Here is a 19,660-nt window from a genome sequence, read left to right on the forward strand (position 1 = left end):
GCTGACCATTCTTGAATTTGTGAAGCACAATCTAGTTCTTGTTTAGAAAGACTCTGGGACAAGAGTCTAGGAGAAATGAAGGTGTCTGGTTCCCAAAGGGATACCTTCAATTCTGGGTGTAAACTGAGTATGTTTCTATGCTAAGTTCCTGGCCCATTAGTGGACTTTCATGTACTTCAAACCCAAGTCACCAGTCTGGTAGCTAAGCTATTGTAGTCTGGGATCAAAGTGAGCCCCAGCTCTTTTAAAACTTCAGGCTGGTTGTATCCAAAGAAGACATTTTTGCCAGTGTTCTCAGTTACTTTTTGGGCACCATCCCAGAGTGTAACCTAACTAAATCTAAGCTCAGACAAGGCACTGTTTGTTTTGCAAAATACATAGCCTAATGACCTGGACTTAATTGCCTGCAAAACTGAGGTAATAAAAGCTGCATTCCAGGCTCCTCTGCAGCTCAGAGGTGATGGGCCAGGTATTGGAACGTGGACCTGGGAGCCTCGAGTACATACTGAGTGGGCCACACTCTAAGGTTCAGTAAGACACCGAAGCCAGACTGAGTGGCGGAGGAGCTCATGGTCCTCATGACAAAACCAGCCCTAGCCCTCGGTATACTCTCACTGTTTCACGACTAATCTTTATGACAGGAAAATTAGAATTCTGTAAAAAAGTGAAGGACCTAACATTGACCAAGCAGCCCCCAGGGACCCAGCACCTATAGGTGTTAGTTCATTAAATCATTTCCACAGACACATGAGGTGGAGGCATTACTTTCCATATTGTACAGTTGATGGACGGGTACAGTTCAAAACCAGGTTTGTAGCAAAGCAAGGCAGCACAGCTCCAAAACCTGCCCACTTTCCCCTTTTGCTTCTCTCCATTTCCCCAGAAGTATGTGCAAAGTGCCATAGAAGATCCAAGGAGGGTCTAGAGAGGTCAGCTAGACTTCCCAAAGTGGTGGCAGCAGGACTATGTCCTGAGAGAAAGGACCTGTCAGAGAAGGAGACAGGCAACATGAGAAAGAGCACCGTGGTCTTAAAGAAGGGCCCTCTGGCACTTACCAGCCGTAAGCCCTTGCTTAATACTTCACCTGTCTCTGCCTCCTTTTCCTTGTCTGTATGGTATTGCTCAAAGTGTTCACACCACAACGCTTCAGTATGAGAAAACTTGTAACAACGCCTGCACAGTGCCTAGCTGGTGCCTGGTCAGTCCTGCGTTTCTCCACCCTTCGAAGACATGGACACATGGAATGGTATGATGTGCTTAGGAAAAACTGGGGGATTTGTATACCTGGAAGGTGTGAGTCCTGGGTTTGGGAAAGAAAAGGGGTAAGTGGTGACAGACAAGTCTAAGAAGGCATTGGGTGTCAGGTCATAAAGGACCTTGAAAACCCACTAGGTTAGTTGAAGACTTGGTTTCATGGGAAAACAAGATGATAAGATTTTCATTAGGGAAAATGATGACTGCAGTATAAGGGTTGGAAAAGTCACCCTGAACAATTTGTATAGCTTAAAGGAAGAAAAAAAAGGAAGTCTTATTTTCAAGTGGCACAATGGTTGTCATAGCTCATCCGTCCTGGAACACCTCAATAATGTCAACAGGCACACCTTGAATTACTACAGAGATTTTGTTTCCCAAATATGTTTGTATTTATCCTCCCTTTTAATCTTTAAACCATCCTTTTGAGAGAGGGAAGACAGGGATTTTTCTCAGTTATGTACCGCTGTGAGCCTGGCTAAGTTACTGAAGGTGGATTATGGGCTCAGCAGTGGAATCCGAATCCCTGCATTCCCACCCCAGACTTCCCACCATTTTCCCCTTACCTACACATCCTGTTTGAAGCTATACTTCATTCTCTCTGAGGCACTGTGGTGGTAATGATAATGTTGTTAACACTAATAATGATTATACTAACAGTTCACATTTAGAGAACGTTCAGTTACTAGGATGAATGTGCCAGGAATTTGCTGTTAGTTTTGTTAGTTATCATCTCTTTCTTACAACTAAGAAAACTGAAATATAATGAAATAAATTACCCTAGGACACATAACAAAGATATGGTAGGATGGGGTCACACCCTTCTTGGGTTCATTTGCCAGGTGAGAAGTTGTCAATTCATACGGTCCTCCTTGGCACTTGGGGCAAGTGGTAGTAGGAATGGACTGTCAGAACATCAGTGACCTGCCCATGACCTTGCAACAACCAGAACAACTTCATTTTTGTCTGTTTCACATATTGTCCTTTCTCAGAATGTTTACTTGAAAAAGTGTTTTTAAGTAGCTTTTTTAAAAAGTTTTTTAAAAAAGCAATTAAAAAGAAGATGCATTGATAGACATATTACAGGCTGGCTAAATGAATAGATACATGATAAAAACAAATACAGTACAATGTATCAGAATGTCAGTGGTGAGTCTATAGATGTTCTCTATAAAATTCTTTCCACTTTTCTATATGTTTGAAAATACCCCAAATATGACTAAAACATTTCTAAAGGTTCTTTCAGATGTTTTGAAATGTAATTTCCTATGCTTCTCTCTCTGTGCCATGGTTGCATTAATGCACAACTATGGGACATGTGGTAGATCTCCTAGTCGTTATTGGATCTTGTCGTTTGAAAAAAAAAATCTGCTGTAAAGAACAAAATCGATCATCAGTCATTTGGTTCTCCACCTTCCTACACCTACATTTTGAATTGATGAGTTTGATTGGTTTCAGATACTTTCATGGAAAACTGTAGGTCTGTATGTCTCCAGATGAAAAATGGGTTTAGACATAAACATCTCCTGCTTCAAGGCAGTGAGTTGTTTTGGACCCATCTCTAGCAGAGGTTTCTTGGAGCTCTCCAGCCACAATAAAGGCATAGTGTTCCTATTCATTCACTTTGGCAGAACCTTAAGAGTAAGGATAGAAATACTCAACTAGCAAAATCCAGAAACCTGTAGAAAACCCCAGCAGAAAGTAAAGTCTAGTATTTGAGGGCTCGGCTGTATTTTTATTTTCATAACACTTGGTTATAACACAGTCTCCCCATGTAACATTCTGACTTTAGCATGAGCGGGAGCTTCATGCCCCCTTGGTAGGGCATTAGAGCCTGTGTTATAGTGCACAATGTATGGACTTTGTCCAACTTATTATTAGGATAACCTTGCCAGCATGTTCCAGGGAGTTTATCAAGGAGTTTTGCCAAACTGCGATAAATCAGCACATGGAGCAGCCTCGGATGACTGGTAAGCTTGGGAGCACCAATTAACTGACAGAAACTGCACTTGTCAATCTTTTGAGGTCATGGAAGTAGATCTCTTGGCTTTCTCCCCTTCTCCAAGTCTTCACCCACTGCTCGTTGGTAGACTGAGCACGGCCTTGCATCACATGAAGCACACCTCCCACCTTTGTTCTTGTGTGTTTGCTGAGTAATTAATCTCATTGTGCTAGTATGGAAATAGTCTATTAGAACACTCAGGTGAGACAACATGGAGAGGGAAGAAGGAGGATGAAGATTGGATGAGGGAGTAGTTTGCTCTCTTTAATTGGTTCTTTCACCTAATGGTAGTTTGTCAATTAAGGGGATACTTAGAGAAAGTGAAATTAATCCATGTGGGTCAAAAGCAGCTATTAATTTTTAATCAAAATACAATGTTCAACAAACCTGTAGCTCTGCTCAATACAAATACAAGCATGCCACCAGCCTCTTCCCAAAGGATTTAGGGGCAGTCACGGGAAAGGGAGGCCTGTTAATTTAAAAAATGTATGCCTCCTCCTATACTCCCTATGACCCCTAAGTAAGCTCCTCACAGCCTCCTTCTTATTGCTTTATCATCTATTGCATTGCCTAGTACATGATACATACTCAGTGATGCTGCTTTTCTGGTACTATTATGTATACATCTTTGGAGTACCTCAAACCAGTTTTAGGTATAACAACTATCCTCCAAGAGCTTCCAGTCTGGTTGAGGAAACAGGAGGCATTTGTGAATCCCTTCTCAAGTCATTCAGAGCAACAGATGATCAAGTGTTAGAATATGTGATAAACTGTGACATTTGCTGAGTTCTCACGTATGCCAAACACTTTTAAGTGCTTCACATACATCGACCTCTTTAATCTCTACAACAACATGATGAAGTAGGTCCTTTTTATCATCCCCGTCTGAAAATAAAGTCACTGAGGCCCAGAAAGTTTAGGTAACTCATCTAGGGTTTCATAGCTAGTATAATTCATCTGCTAAAGGGTTGCAATGCCCAATATTTTAAAAACCAGAGTGGTCCCAAGATTGCTGACTAGAGGCAAGGGTATAGGCTCCTGGATGGAAAGAGGCATTGATTAGAGGTTAAAGGATGGGTTGATTTTGGAAGATGCCAGAGAAGGATTGTTGGAATGGCAATCAGTATCGTTTTATAGAAAAGGAATGAGTTTCTGGTTAACTGGAATATGGGGTTGACCAGATTAGATAGGTCTAGGTTAATATACTTTCTAGGGTCTTGGATATCAGGATGAGAAATTTTTATGTAGGTTATTCTGAGACTACTGTCTATAAGTTGTTTCACTTTGAGGGAGAAAGTCCTATTCTATTTCTGCACTTGGGCATTGTGCCCTCTTCATTATCCCTTTTACCTCCTCTGCTCCTTCCATCTGGCATCTTTCTACTCATTTATGGCATTCTTAGCTCTTCCTTCTTCCCATTTTTAGTGAGAGAGAGAAGAAAAAAATCAAGGAAGTGCACCACCTGCCTACTTCTACTAACTTTTAGAGACTGAATGAAGCTTTCTTCAGTCACTTTCTTTTCCACCACCTCAGTTTGGCTCTTGGACCTTGAGAAGAACACCAGGAAGACCTGCCTTCAGGGACTATTCTAATGCCTCCCATTACTGAAGAGAAGCAGGTTGTAGGAATTGCTCATTTCCATCAGAGACGTGATTTAGGGGAGTCAGGAAGGACTCTATCCCAAGGATATCTCTTCCAGCTGCTGACAACTGCCTGAAACCTTTCATTAGGGAACAAGACCTCTCATTTCTCAATGAAAACCAGGCTTCAAGTGCACATAGTCTGGGATAGGCAACAGGGTATATTAAATTCCTTGACTTGGGCCAGAAACTAGAGAAATGTGAGAAGAGGTAAAAATCCTTGGATTTTTTTTCTTTATTTTTGAGGTGGCTTATAACTTGGCCTGTTGGAATCATTGGGCTGATGATAATTGGTGGTAATTTGCTGGTAATTGCCAGTGGATTATGCTATGACAATGAGGGAGATAATGGGGAGATAGAGGGACCATATGTAGAGAATATTCATATTCTGGAGAAGTCTATTGACTACTGCAGTAAACCAAGAAAGTAAACAAAATTACCACAAAGACTGTGCCTGGATGTACAAAGTTAAGAAGGGCCCTGAGTAAGTGTGCTGTTCTTCCTCCAGGTGGCAAACCACAGCTGTTTATGTTTCCTGGCTGTGCAAGTGGGTAGGGAAGAGCTCAAGGAAAGCTGTTTGCTGGGGAGACAGGATAGAGGACAGCAATTAAGAAACCTGGAGCAGAGATCAGGAAAGAACAGTTAGGCTCTAAAGTCTTGGACAAGAAATCGGTAGAAGTGGGTAGATGGTTCAGGTGGTGTTTTACCATGTCATCCAAACTTAGAAGATAGTAGAGAGAATGGAGATACCTGACTCTGGGTGGTTGATTTTTATTTTTTATTTTAAAATAGCACTAGTGTTAGACTCTTAACCAGCAATGGAATACATCTTATATGTCTAGGAAATCTAGGTTGCTCAGAGGGACACCCACCTGAACAGGAGAAGTCTTTCATGTTGAGGAAGATGAAACACTTCTTCATAAATCATGAAACAAGTTGATATGGAAGAATTGTTTTGTCATGGAGAGAGGAGGACATTTCTGGTACCTAATGAATAATATTAGATAACAAAATTAATTAGTAATTATATCCTTGCCTGTCAATCTAAGAATGTTCATAACACTAATAGTGAATTTTAGTATCTTACATATGAAAAGCAGCTTAACTAGTGACATCCATCACTCATGCATTCATTTATTATTTCCTTTGCCATATATTTATCAAAATCTACTGCATGCTAGTTAATGAATTAAGCTCTAGGGATGTAGCAACAAACAAAATGGGCATGTTCCCTACTCTTAAAATTTAGGATGAAATACAGCCTTTACAATCTCTACTTTTCTGCATTGGTTAGGGTTTTCTTTGTGGACAAATACATGGTTAATTTCTGTATCTATTCCATGAGCATATGAATCGAGTATCTGTTCACAGTTATAAGAATCTCTGTTAAACAAAATGTATTGATTTTAAAAATTAGTGTGAGACAAAGACATTAAGTAACAGATGACTGTGTGTGTGTGTGTGTGTGTGTGTGTGTGTGTGTCTTACAGTTACAATCTTAAAAATATTGGAGGTCACTGGAGCACCTAAAGCTTGGATAGACATGATGAGATTTATCATTTAAAAGATAACTTCAGTGGCTTTGTGGAGGATGAATTGAGGGAGGCCAGAGTGAAGATAAGCAGTGAGAAGACTGTTGTCCAGGTGAGAGTGGATGATGACTCATAGTAGGCAGTGTAGAGGCTAAGAGGAGAAAGGAGTTAAATTCATTTTGGAGACCAAATAAGCAAGATTTGGCAGTTGATAGAAGAGAATATGAAATGATTATCTACTTCCTAGGTTGGTTGTAGGAACTAATTGAGATATTGTTAGCTTCATTTTCTGGACAAGGAAATAGACTCTAAAGTGATTGAGATAAACCTCTAACTTCCTACAGCCTTTGCTCTCTCCACAGCACTAGGCATATAAAAGGGTAGATACAGAGGTGGATTTCACATCAAGCTAATCACTGTAAGCCTTGAGGTCCTTCACTTGCAGGAGCTCTTCAAAGGCCTTATACCTAATTTTTATATTCATAACTTTGTATTATTTTTCTTAAAAAGCACCCTCCACAAGTGTTTAAGCTTCAGATTCCATAACCAAACAAATACAACTTTATTGGGTAGGACTGAAACTTGATTGTCTGAGACCTAGGATTAAAATCTCTCCATTAGACAGAGAAAATAGTGAATTTCGGCGAGGATCAGTTGGGAGAGAAACAGATACTATATTGAAAGTACACAAAAATTTAACTGTTAGCATTGACTGAATACTTCCTTTGTATCAGGAACTGCATTTATTGATTTTGGTTTTTTGTTTTTGGGGATTGTATTATTTCATTTAATTCTTACACAACCTAATGAGGTAGGTGTTTTATATGTGAGGAAACTGAGCACTAGTAAGAATAAATAAAATACCAAATTATCACAATACTAGGTAGGTGAGCAGGACTGATCTAACAGGCCTGGCTTTGATGCTTGAAGCTATCCTTAACCTCCACTGCTCCAGGGACCGTTGTCCAAAGTCAGACTTCTAATAGATTCTTGACTTATATTTTTTCATCTCCTAGAGGTTAGAGGAAGCAAGGTCCGATTCTGTCCTGCTCCCATAAAAAAGAACTGCTTGGTGATATATCAGTAGGAGAAAGTTATCACTTCATCTTCAGATAAAAGAGTTGAGGCCATGTCTGACATGTGCCATAGAAGACAACAAGATTCTGAGGCTTGAGGCTAAAGGAAGAGGTGACTCAAGAGGCATAAAAAGTCTTAGAGTTGCTTTTTTGACTCAAAAGTCAGTCCAGGGAAGAGAGAAAAATAAGTCTTATATGTGGCAACCATTAAGGGTTATTTGGAAAGAACACATGTGAACCATAAGAGAATGTGTCCATAATTGAAGCTACAAAAATCCTAAAGACAAGCAAAGCTTTTCATTTTCTTTTGTTTTAGTTTTGGTTTTATATGTTCCGGTCAGGACTAAGAAAAGGAAAGAGGCCCTGTCCTTGGGACTGATGATGTGGTGTTGATGGACGACCCAGAGAAAGCAGAGCAGTCTTGTCATGCCTCCATTTTCCCTGTCCAGAAAAATGCTCCTTAGAACAAAAAGTATAGACAGACTTTCCTTGACTTAGACAGAGTTTAGATCCAAGATCTGTAAAGAGATTGCCTTGAAGATTTATTTATTTATTTATTTTACTTTTTTTTGAGCTGGAGTCTCACTCTGTCACCCAGGCTGGAGTGCAGTGTCACATTCACGGCCACCACAGCCTCCACCTCCTAGGCTCAGGCAATCCTTCCACCTTAGCCTTCCAAGTAGCTGGAACTACAGGCACACCCCACCATACCCGGCCTATTTTTTGATTTATTGTGGAGATGAGGTCTCGCCAAGTTGCCTAGGCTGGTCTCGAATCCCTGAGCTCAGGCAATCCAATCACCTCGGCCTCCCAAAGTGCTGGGATTACAGGCTTGAGCCACTTACCCAGCCTTGCCTTGAAGATTTAAATGAGTTCAAGTTTCCTGACCTGGACAAGCTACCTCCCCACCTACTGAGAGGTCTTGCAGATGAAATCATTAACGTCCCTGCCAGAGATGTTGGAGAAAGGCTGGGCAACAAGAGAGAGGCTGTGAGACTAGAGCGGAACAAAAGCACTTCTACTTTCTTAAAAAGAAAGGCGTATTCTGTAGCCATAGGCCAGTGAGTATGAGGTGTTCAGTAGGATCCTAGACCAGATCCGCATAGAAAAGGTTGGCAAGGAGGAGGCAACAATTGGAGGGTGAGGTCACTAAGACTGCATCACTTTAGCTTTAGCACCAAGCCTTCCTTTAACACTTACAAGGCAGATGCTGAAAATGGAGGGGGTGGTCTCACTATCCCATCTCAAGGTCTTTCACAAGGTCTTTTATGAAGCCTTGTCATTGGGAGGGAAACTATGGAGTGGATACAGCAATATTGATGAATTGGTTGAACTGAGTTGATGGCTACTTTACAGTTATGTCAATAGTTGTCAATAGTTTGCATAACTATCATTATAATAGAATAGAATAATAGTTATCCAAACTATTAATATAATAGTTTTATTATAATAAATATAATTGTTTGGATAACAATTATTCTTCTCAGATTTGAAAAAGGCAGAAAGTTGTGAGGAAAGCATATAGCTGCACATGACAAAATGAGTATTTTAAAAAATAAAAGAGCACTCATTCATCTAGTCAACAAATACTTGAGTGTCTATTTTGTGCCAATCATACACCCTTCATGGAGCTGCTACTTTCAGGTCAATTCTTCAAGTAGGGATAGTGAACAGTAAACAGATGTGTATAGTGCCTGTGTGTAATGTCAGATGACAGTAAAGAGTGTGAAGAAAAATTTTAAGGACTAAGGAGCTAAAGATCAATGGGGAGTGGTGTTATTTTTGATAGAATGATCAGGGGCAGCTTCTCTAAGGAGGGAACATTGGAACAAAGAGTAAAATAAAGAGAAGTGAGGAGAAACTCACACATCTGAGGGAAAACCATACCTGGTAGAAGGAACGGCAAGGGCAAAGGTCCTGAGACCGGAGCATGTTGGGCATCCTTAGATGCCCATGTAGCTGCATATAAGTGAGAACAAGAGTGGGAAGAGATGAGGTTGAGAAATAACCATGAGCCGAATGGATGATTCTTGCAGGCTATGGCAGGGATTTCAGATGTTCTAAGGGAGAGGGGAAGCCACTGAAAGGTTTTCACCATATAAGTGGTAAGATTTGGCTCATATTTTTAGAGAATCAGTCTGGAGAGCAACAAAGGGCAATGCAATGTAGCTCTTCAAATATAGCATGAGACACACATAACTTAACAATAGTGATGCAAAATGGCCTAAAATTTTTAGTAAAGATTCACCCTGATCTTAGCAAGAGGTGTTATTTGCTTGAGGAAAAAGCTAAAAGTATTAAATGTTGTAAATTACTTACATTGGCTAGTGGTGAATGTTTTTTTATTCCCCCTCCCTTGCCCAAACTTTGAAGTCTGTTAGGGTAAGGATCTACTGGCCAACAAAGCTCCCCTGTGACCTTAGTCTCTTATTCAGCTGGTCATTACCAGTCCCACCCAGCAGAGAAAGAGGATCATGATAGGGCTGGTTATAGTGTCTGGCCTTCCACACTGCTGGGAAAACTCAAGACCTAGGAGACATGGCAGAAGGAAATGGGAATGTTTAAGCTAAAGAAAGCCTCATGATCAAGATAATCACTGAATTCAGATATTCGGAAGCCTGCTTGATAGAGATTAAATTTGGCCACAGTGGTTGGTACTGCACCAGATTTCTGTTCCATATATGAAATATACTTCTTAGAGTCAACACTGTCTAAACATGGACTGGGCCCACACAGCATCTGGCTTCTCACTGGAAGTGTGTAAACTGAGGCTGGATAAGCTTTGGGTACAATTTTGTAGAGATTTAATCAGTAAGCAGACACAATGCTGAGTCTGAAAATGGTAAAGAGGGTGCGGGCGGAGAGAGAACAAGAAGGAAGAAAAGGGCAAAGAAATAGAAACCTGTGGGTTGTAGAGATGGTCTTTGCCTCTAATCCCAAAGTGAACAGCAGCATCTGGGTTTGGTCCTCTTTTTGCTCCCTGTTTCTTTTGCCCTCCAGCCAAACCAACAACAAAGGGCATTGTCTACTAGTCTGTGTCAGCAATAAAAACTGTGGGGATTTGACCCCCAGCAGTGTGTTTCAGCCTGTGAATTTCCTGTATATCTTTACAGGGAATCATTCTTGGGAAAGGAAGGGCAGACTGGAAATAATATAAGGAGATCAAGAAGGAAGTCAAGCAAGTGACACCTTTAAATAGGCGAAGCGAGAAGGGCTCTTTCCCCTGGGACAGTTAGAGTTATGCAGAGCTGTAATTAACCCAGCAGCCCACTGGATATGTCTATTTCACTGCACAAAGGCTGTTGAAAGAAGGATTCTTGAAGAAAGAGGTTCCAATTCAAATGGTATTTGAGTAAGTCCCTTGTTGGATATACTGTTTCTAGAGTTTATGACTATAATCAAGAAAACATGACCATTCTTTCATGCAGGTTTCTCATGACTTTCTGAGCACTGTTATTTAAAAAGAAAAATAAAATAAAGGCATCTAGAATTGGCTGGGGGGTAGGATCAAGGGGAAAAGAAAGGGGTTATATGGCTGGAATAAAATTAAACACTTGGTTTCCTTTTCAGAGGGTGTTGAAAACATTAAAAGAGCAGGTGTGTCATTCTTTCACACATTGAAATTCTGACATATGTAAGAAAATTTTCAGTTTTGTGTCCCCTACTTCAAAATTATTGTATCAGCCTCCCTAATTTGAATTTTTTTTTTTTTTTTTAACAAATACTTTTGCATGACTACCCTGTTAGGCACTATTATAGGCACTTGAGATATGATTAGCTCTCTCTTGCCTTCATAGAGCTAATAGTAGAGAGAGATAGACAAAAACATTTAAATATGTGGACTAATGAGTGTGTCAGATGATGGTCTATAGAGTTCAAAAATAGTAGAGAGGGAAATACAGTGGGGAGGGATGCAATTTTAAATACAGTCAAGGAAGACTTCACTGAGAAGGTGACATTTAAGCAAAGATCTTAAGGAGGTGAGATGTGGATCAGGTGGGTGTATGTGAGGTAGGGTTGGAGCGTGTGGAGGGACAACATTCCAGGAAAGGTGCACAAGACTTCCTGAGGCAGCAGTGTCCATAGTAGTGTATTTGAGGAATATCTATCAGGCCAGTGGAGTTGGAGTGGAGTGAAGGGGAAAAGAGCCAGAGCAGTGGGAGATGAGGGCAGAGAGGTCAATTAAAGCTGGCTGTGCTTGCCCTCAAAAAAGCACCTATTCAGTTATTCATCTAGCCAGGATATGATAGTTTAGGTTCCAGAAAAATGAACATTCATATCAACCCCCTCCTTCCATACCCACTAGGTGCTGGCCATTCAAAATGGCTACCTTAAACTTGAAACTGTAGAAAACAAAATTAAATTGTCACTGTGCTACTTTTACCCTTGGGTGGTCCTGTAGTCCTTTGCCATAGTTTTTATGTAGTGGGACACATTACATCCTACTCACAGAGAGACTGATGGACCAAGTGGTTACAGTTTGTATGAGAGAACCCCAAATCAGAATTCCTAGTCATAGCTCATTTATGTATCAGCAGACAAGTTGGTTGCTTTGTTTATTGTTTTAGTTTAGGGTTTTTGTTTCTGGTTTGTTTTTAAGTACTGTAACTACAATCTTGAAAAATGGAAAAGCATTCACTAATGAGCCATCTCAAGCCATGAGTTTTACACAGTTATTGAGTAAACTGGTGAATATGGAGAAGCAGAATGTTTACATTGTAACTGATTTATGTACATTATATTTGTATGTAAGTGTGCTAAAACATTCTTTAAAATAATTACCAGCCATTAAAAATGTATTAGCTAATGGGGATAAGAATGCTGGAACTACAATGAGGTAAGCTTTGTTTAAAAGCATCTGGGAAACTCACAGTTCATAGTCAAGATTTCAACACACTGGTCTGCATTTTTAGAGCAATGTATCTGTAAGTAGAAACAGGCATATTTGCAGAAAAACATTACTTTCTGAGATCTGGCCAGCTCCTGTTCTTACCACTCTGTCGTCTCTGATTGGATTAGACGTCACAGAAAGTGCCTCAGATCCTTGTTTCATGTTAAGTTTAACCCCTCCAGTTGAATACCATCCTTGTGAAGCTCAGAGGAGAGAAATTAAATTTCTATCACCAGAGCTATGGCACTGAATCGGGTATCAAGGGGGCTACATCAGTAAACTTCGTTGGTTACAAGATGTATGTCCTTCCCGAGGCTCTGTAGCTGTTAAGTTGGCTCTTTCCAATCACAGTCTGATCTTTCATTTTACTGTAATGCAGTTAGACAACCTAGTTATTCAGGCATAGACTTCTCTGTTTTTCATTATCCCTGAATAACATTTGATGCTGAAATAGGGAAGATGGTAAGGACGGGGGAGGGGAGCCAAGCATTTTTCACAGCTTGTGTGAAATGCTTAATATTTGAATGTCTTTAAAATATACTGTACACATACATTCCAATTTTATAAGACTAACATAACATGTTCAAAAGTTTTATGAATTTCAGCATGTAACCAGAGTAAACGTTAGCCTGTTTTAAATAAGCCATAATGGCCTGGCAGCAAACCTGCATAGTTAGCAAATCCCTCCTCTGTTTATGAGCAGCCATTCCTCACCAGGTCACTACAAAATACTAGTTTTATCAGTTTCTGTGGACTCTGTAAGTTGGTCTGTATGCCGAATTCAGCATGATTCTGGTTTTAAGAGCACAAAACCAAGGGCATCGTGATGAGGTGATATTTCGTTTTGATTTTAATGAAATGGTATGAATCTGACTTGCTTAAGAATGTGTCCAGGCCTCTCGTATCCTGTGGGAAGGCTTGGTTCCTAAATGCCTTCCATAAGCACAGGGCCACACAGACTTAGCAGGCTCACTCTCTCCTCGCTGGAACCAAGAGACTTCTCAATGCCCCAAAGATGCATTTTTTTGCCTCCTCAGGATAAAAGCCCTCCAGGTGATGTTTTTAAAGGATCTCTTCCCAACTGAAGTCAGAGCATAAAACATGCTGGGGCATGCCCAATTCTAGCCCATCTGTCCAGGATCTAAGGTATTTAGGCACAGTCATGCTTCTCAGAGGTGAGGGTCCTATGTTACCAGATCCCACATTTCCAGGAAATCTGCTAGTTCCCTAGATAAAATCATACCAGCTTCTTCAAACATGACTGAGGAGGGAGATTTTTACTATGCTAAAAACCTGCTCAACTTTGTGGCCCCAACTCTTTCGCCCGTAGACTCACCTTAGCCTCAGCAATCCCTCAGGAATCATCTGCCACAGACCGAACTAGCTTCAGGGGACACTCCAATCCCTTTGCACTCTGGCATCAAAAACTCCTTTAATTACAAATAGTGCACTAGAGAACAGGCTGAAGCATTTAAATAAGATCTGATCTAAAGGCTGTGGGCCAAAGAATTTTCACAGAGGGCAACGTGTAATTAGGTAATCTGACTCACAAGATAAAGTTTACTCGCTTTCATTGTGGTGCTCCCCCAGGGCAGCCTCTGCATCTGCTTTCTGAGCTTGTGTCCTTGCAGCAGTTATCACTTGTAAGCCCAGCCTCCTGGGAGGCCCTGAGTCCGATCCAGCAGACCTCAGAGTTGCCCAGTTCGTTTTCTCTTTGTCTTAGAACAATCATGGTCCTTACTGCCCCTTAAAACATCCTATTTAATATTAGAGCTCACTACACATCTGTTCAAAGCTTAACTTTTGAAAGTCCTTATAATACTAGCTTTCTTACCTTTTGAAATAAGGAAAATATAAGTATAACTGCCTGTGGAGGCATATAAACCTTCTTTATATTTACCTCATTTATTCATTTTGTTTAGAGGAGGCACAGTTCAGGGTGGGCAGTCTAGTTTAACCATTGAGTCTGGTTTAAGCCGTTGTTCACAATCATGATTTTATAGCCTTTAGTTTTATTCCCTCTCAGTCATAGACATCCCCTGAGATGTAAGAACTCATGCAGGAAAACCCATTTAATTAGGACCCACTGTGAAGAACCAGGAAACAGACCCTAAAGTACTTTATGATGGAAGCTGTTGATCAGGAAACAGGATGTTTTCCTTTCCCTTGGTTTGGGTCTGGCTCATACTCCTTTGGGAAGATCTGGAAGCCTGTCTTCATCTCCACTGAAATCAAACTTGTTCCTAGAATCAGGTAACCTTAGAGGGTGGTGACATTTATTTCTGCTTTTTGTTTGTTCATTATTCTGTTTCTGAAGATATAATTGGCAGTTCCTGAGCTCCTGGAATCTCTGCCCAGAGGCCTTCTGTGCTGGATATTTGCCAGTCTGATGTGCAAAAAGCCTCTTGTCCACACATTCCCTGCCCCTTGCCTAGATAGCGCATTTCCAGAGTTTTCTTATAGGTAGGCCAACCTCACCTATTCCTAACATGCAAAACTTTTCACCTGAGGAGAAGGGAAACTGGTTTAGTAAATGTCTTTGTGTGAAATTAAATCTAATCCTTGCCATCCTTTGCGTTCAGTCAGGTCCTTATCCTATAATAAGGTCTTTCCCAGTCAGAAGTGCTATTTCTCTCTCGTACCTACAACTCCCCTCCCCATACTACTGGCTGGTTTTATTTATAATAACTAGTTAGTGCTTTTCACCTTAGCTCCATTTAAAGACCTACATGGCTGAGACCATATATTTTTTTACTTGATTATTTCCCCCACAGCAGTTAATCACTTAGAAACTTTGTTAATTTTCCCCGTGGTGCCTCACATACAGTGGTGCTCAATTATAACATAAGTCCATTTGAAAGAAATATGCTATTAGTAAATAAATCGCTGTGTTGAGTGCTTCAGGGGGCATAGGCAGTATAAACGAGACACCCTACCTTCAAGGAATTTATTCTAAGTGGAGATAAGGCAAAGCCACAAAAAAAGTCCACTAAAAACACAGTTCCATATAGGATCTGGGCCAGAAAAGGATAAGTACAGATGATTATGATCATGAAGATCCATCAGTTGATGATTTTGGGTATTTACGTATGTTTCCACCCTTCCTCACTGCATCTCTACAAAGAAGGTGGCACTAGGCATTCTTTTTTTTTTTGAGTTGGAATCTTATTTTGTCACCCAGGCTGAAGTGCAGTGGCATGCTCACAGCCACCCCAGTGTCGACCTGCTGGGCTCAGGCAGTCCTTCCGCTTCAGCCTTCCAAGTAGCCGGAACTACAGGAACCACTACCATGCTTGGCTAATTTTTTATTTATGAACCCATGGGCTCAGGCAATCCACTCACCTCAGCCTCCCAAAGTGCTGGGATTACAGGCTAAGCCACCAAACCTTGGCACTAGGCATTCTTAGTCTCAGCTCTCATATCTGCAGAATGAGGATAAATGACTTGTCTAAGGCAAGAAATACAGAGTGCCGGAATTCAAATAGCTCTGTGTGCCTTTGTGTGAGGCTTGCACTGGGTTCCAGTGGCTCAGAGTGTCTTCTCTTACTTCTCTCTCATTACCCTTATACCCTGCTTACTGCCAACCTTGTAAATATATTAGGGAAGGCTAACCATATTGCTCACTGCTGTTAAACAAGATCAGAAAGAGTCTTTTCAGCAGAGAGTACACCTTGGTGTTTGAACCAGAAAGGAGTTGTACAAAGACATCTGCCCCACACAGAAGAAAATTAGAGGGATCACTTTCCAGTAGTTCATTATAATGGCATAAAATTACATGCAAATTTTAATAAGGCATATGCTGAGTTCTGGACTGAGTAACCTTACAAGATTTTCTGACTATAGTATATTTATCCTTCTGTATTATGGCGGTTAAGAACTCATCTCTTTAGTTACAGACCTGGATTCAAATTCTGATTCTACCACTTATAAGTTTTGTAGTCTTCATCAAGTTAGTTAACTTCTCAGAGCTTATTTACTCATTGGTAAACTGAGTGGGATAATGCCTGTCTTAGAAAGTTGTTGTAATGGTTAAATATGGTACGTGTAAAGCACAGTGCTGGATAGTGCTCAGTAAACTGTGATTGTTGTATGTTGTTATATTCCTTCCTGAGCCATAGGACTTGTATTTGCATTAAGAGCTGGAGACTCCAGAACTTTTCCAAAAGGGGGTTAATTTAAAGCTGAAACAGCCTCTCCCTTCTTCAGTGAGTATGCCAGGTCTTTTCTGAGTTTCCTGTAAGTCCTATAGCTAGGATACACTACTTTGGATAAAGTCTAGCTACTCTGACCTGTGGCAAGAAAGTGCTACCCAAGTACACACTTTGTTTTGACCTCCTAATACCTTTGGACAATTCCAGGCTAGCTCTAGGCTTCATGAAAACAATTGTGTCCTCTCTGTGGAAAACATTTCTTTCAAATGAATCAGAAGTTACTCACCTTTTCCTTTCTCAGTCATGTTTTTGAGTGACCAACAGCATGATCAGTGAAGGGTAGTGGTGTAGCCAACATTAGCCCAGTGTAGATAAGCGCCAAGGTATCTGTCCTCTCATTTGAAGAAAGGCAGACCTGCCAAATTTGCCTACCATTCCCAGTGAGAGAAAAGAAATGACAATTTCTATGAAGAGGAAGGTGCAAAGCTAGTCAAAAGAATTACCTCTGCAAGTCATTTTTCCAGCCTTCTTTCATTACTCAGGAGGAAACTAACTTGGAATGTTTTCTTCAAGGTTAAATTCCCTAGAAGATGATGGAACCTGGCCAGAGGTTGTGAACTTTGCACAGAGAGCATCCTCAGAATCGCCCTTTGCTCAGTGGATCACTGCCCTCCCATTACTCTGCCAGCACGTACCTGATTTGGTTGACATTTCCATAATTAATTTATAACAGCAATAACCCTGAGATGAGCCTATTTATAGGTTTGTGCAAGCTAGGTAAGAATATAGATTAAATCTCAGATGATTAACATACTTAAAGGACTTCGGAGAGTTTTGTGATTATCAAATGATGTGATTAAAAGGCCTCCAACCTTGGTTTGTACCGGGAACCCACAAATTTACTACCCTTCCCAAGCTCAGAAATAACAAAACAGCAAAAGATAAGTATACACTCTATCATCCATCAAAGATGTGGGTCATAATGGGGAAAGACTTTGTCCTTTCACCATCCTGCTGCTTTTCTACCATCTTCGAGACTTGGCCAGGGTCAGAAATAATGGTGAGTGCCCTATAGCCTCAGAGCTTGAGGATCTATGTGCCATAGTTCATTTTGACTCTTGATATACTAGCAGTATACAAACAGTCCTGCAGGAGGAATTGCTGTCACCATCCTCAGCAATAGTGATGAGAGTGTGAGAAGGGCAACCATTACTTGAAAGGATGCTGTTAAGACTTGGACTGCTCAGTGGATCCATTCTTATTTTCTTCCTTCCTTTTTGTGTTCTGTTGTTCAGGTTGCTACCTTTTTGAAAAATAACATAGATTGCTTTTCTATTCTAAAAGTGAGACATGTTCAACGTCCAAAATAAAGACAGAGATGAAAATAAAGATCACTCATAATTCCACCACCCCACAATACCCACTGCTAAATTTCTGTGTGCATACTTCTAATAGTGTCTTTGTCCTGACATCATACTAGCAGAGCTGTTTCTCTGGACAGGGAGGGCTCCCATTCAGATGCTTTCTTTGACAGATGTGTTTCCCATTGAGGAAAGCATCATATACTCAGGGGATGAGAATCCATCCATCAAGAATGAATGACTAGTGACTCCCTGCCTCGCTTTCAGGAGTCTCTCCAAGAAACTACCACCCAGAAGTAGTTCCTCTGTCTCTCCTTTTTAAATTTATTCAACATATTGGACTCTATTTATCCTTTCTTCACCTATATAAGCAAATATGATGATACCACCATGTCATCTACCTGCTTCTTTTCCTTTATGTCTATAACTTCCTTTAAGACTCTCTTGAGCCCTTCATATCATCTTCCAACACAGAGAAGGATACTTTGCCGATTAGTCCCATTATTGGTGCTCATTACGTGGTTTTTTTACTCTAGTTTTTTTATTAGCAAACTGGTACAAGACACTTAAAATCAAGTTAAAGTTAATATGTATAAGATCATCATAAATTATTGTGTATGTACACAGATAATTATGAGTTTTCATTGTTTTCTTTTTTAAATGAATTTGCTAACTTTGAACTCCTTGAAACTGGAGGTTTGATATTATGTCTCCAGACCCTTAACACAGTGCTTGGCATATTATAAATACTTGTTTAATATTTATTAAATTAAGATGAAAATGAAGAGAAAACATAATTACCCAGTCTACTTTTTTTTAAATCTCAGTAAAGTGCATAGAAAAAAGAGATCATATAAAAATGATGAAAAAATGGTATCTTAGAAAATTTTATGGTATATCAGTGCATTTTTTGTGCTAAGGTATCACTATTAACCCAAGTGCAGACCCTTTTTAATGATTTTTTTAAATCTTGACGATGCCCTTTTCACTTCTTTCCTAAATGAACATTAATATAAAGCCATAAAATTTTCCTTGGAGGGTTTTATGAATTACTGCATTGTAAGATTGGGAAAAGGCCATTTGCAGCCATTTGTTTTATGGAGCTTGATTCTGAAACTGAGCACCGCCCCTGACCCATCACGGGCATACTCTGAGGCATGAAACCTTTCTCGAGGACAGTGAGCACTGCCACTATCACACTCCCACACACATCACTTCCCCAGAATCAACAGTGTCAGTTACCAAGCTCTGCTTTCCATAAGTAGTACACAGTAGAGGCAAGGAACACCAATTACTAATGATGCACTGAGTAGCTCTTCTCCCATAGTGTAGATTGATTTTCAATCTGCTAGCATGAATCATTTTTGCTCTTTGGTCATGTAGTGCTTAAAAAAGTGATGCCAAGACTAGAGACATGGTGTAGGGCATTGGTTTTCAAACTCTTTTTGCCTCCTGAACTCTTTTTCAATTTATATCAGACGTAGAATAGAAGCCTAATCTATAAAACAGAGATTGGAGTTTGAGTCTAGGAGCTTCCCATCACCACTGTGCTAACCCTAAACCAGCTTTCATAGCTCACTTTGAAAAACCCAGGGCCTGATGAGACCAAGATATAAGAGCATAAAAGGTAAGCACAGGACAGATAGATGATAATGAGGATGATATAAATAATAAAAGCTTACATTTTTTTTTTTTGAGGTCTTCCTGTGTGCCAGGAACTGTGCTAAGTACTGACTGCCACCCCCCCCCCCCCCCC

The 19,660-nt window shown here is 40.3% G+C and overlaps 1 protein-coding gene across 2 annotated transcripts in view; it reads left to right on the forward strand.

Annotated features, from left to right (window-relative positions):
• Positions 1–19,660, forward strand: part of AUTS2 (AUTS2, activator of transcription and developmental regulator) — a 1,208,871-nt gene that overhangs the window by 892,897 nt on the left and 296,314 nt on the right. The gene's annotated exons all lie outside the window — the stretch shown is intronic.

This window comes from Carlito syrichta, unplaced genomic scaffold (assembly GCF_000164805.1).
Source record: "Carlito syrichta isolate Samal-C Ts95f unplaced genomic scaffold, Tarsius_syrichta-2.0.1 Scaffold305661, whole genome shotgun sequence".
Taxonomy (NCBI): Eukaryota; Metazoa; Chordata; class Mammalia; order Primates; family Tarsiidae; genus Carlito; species Carlito syrichta.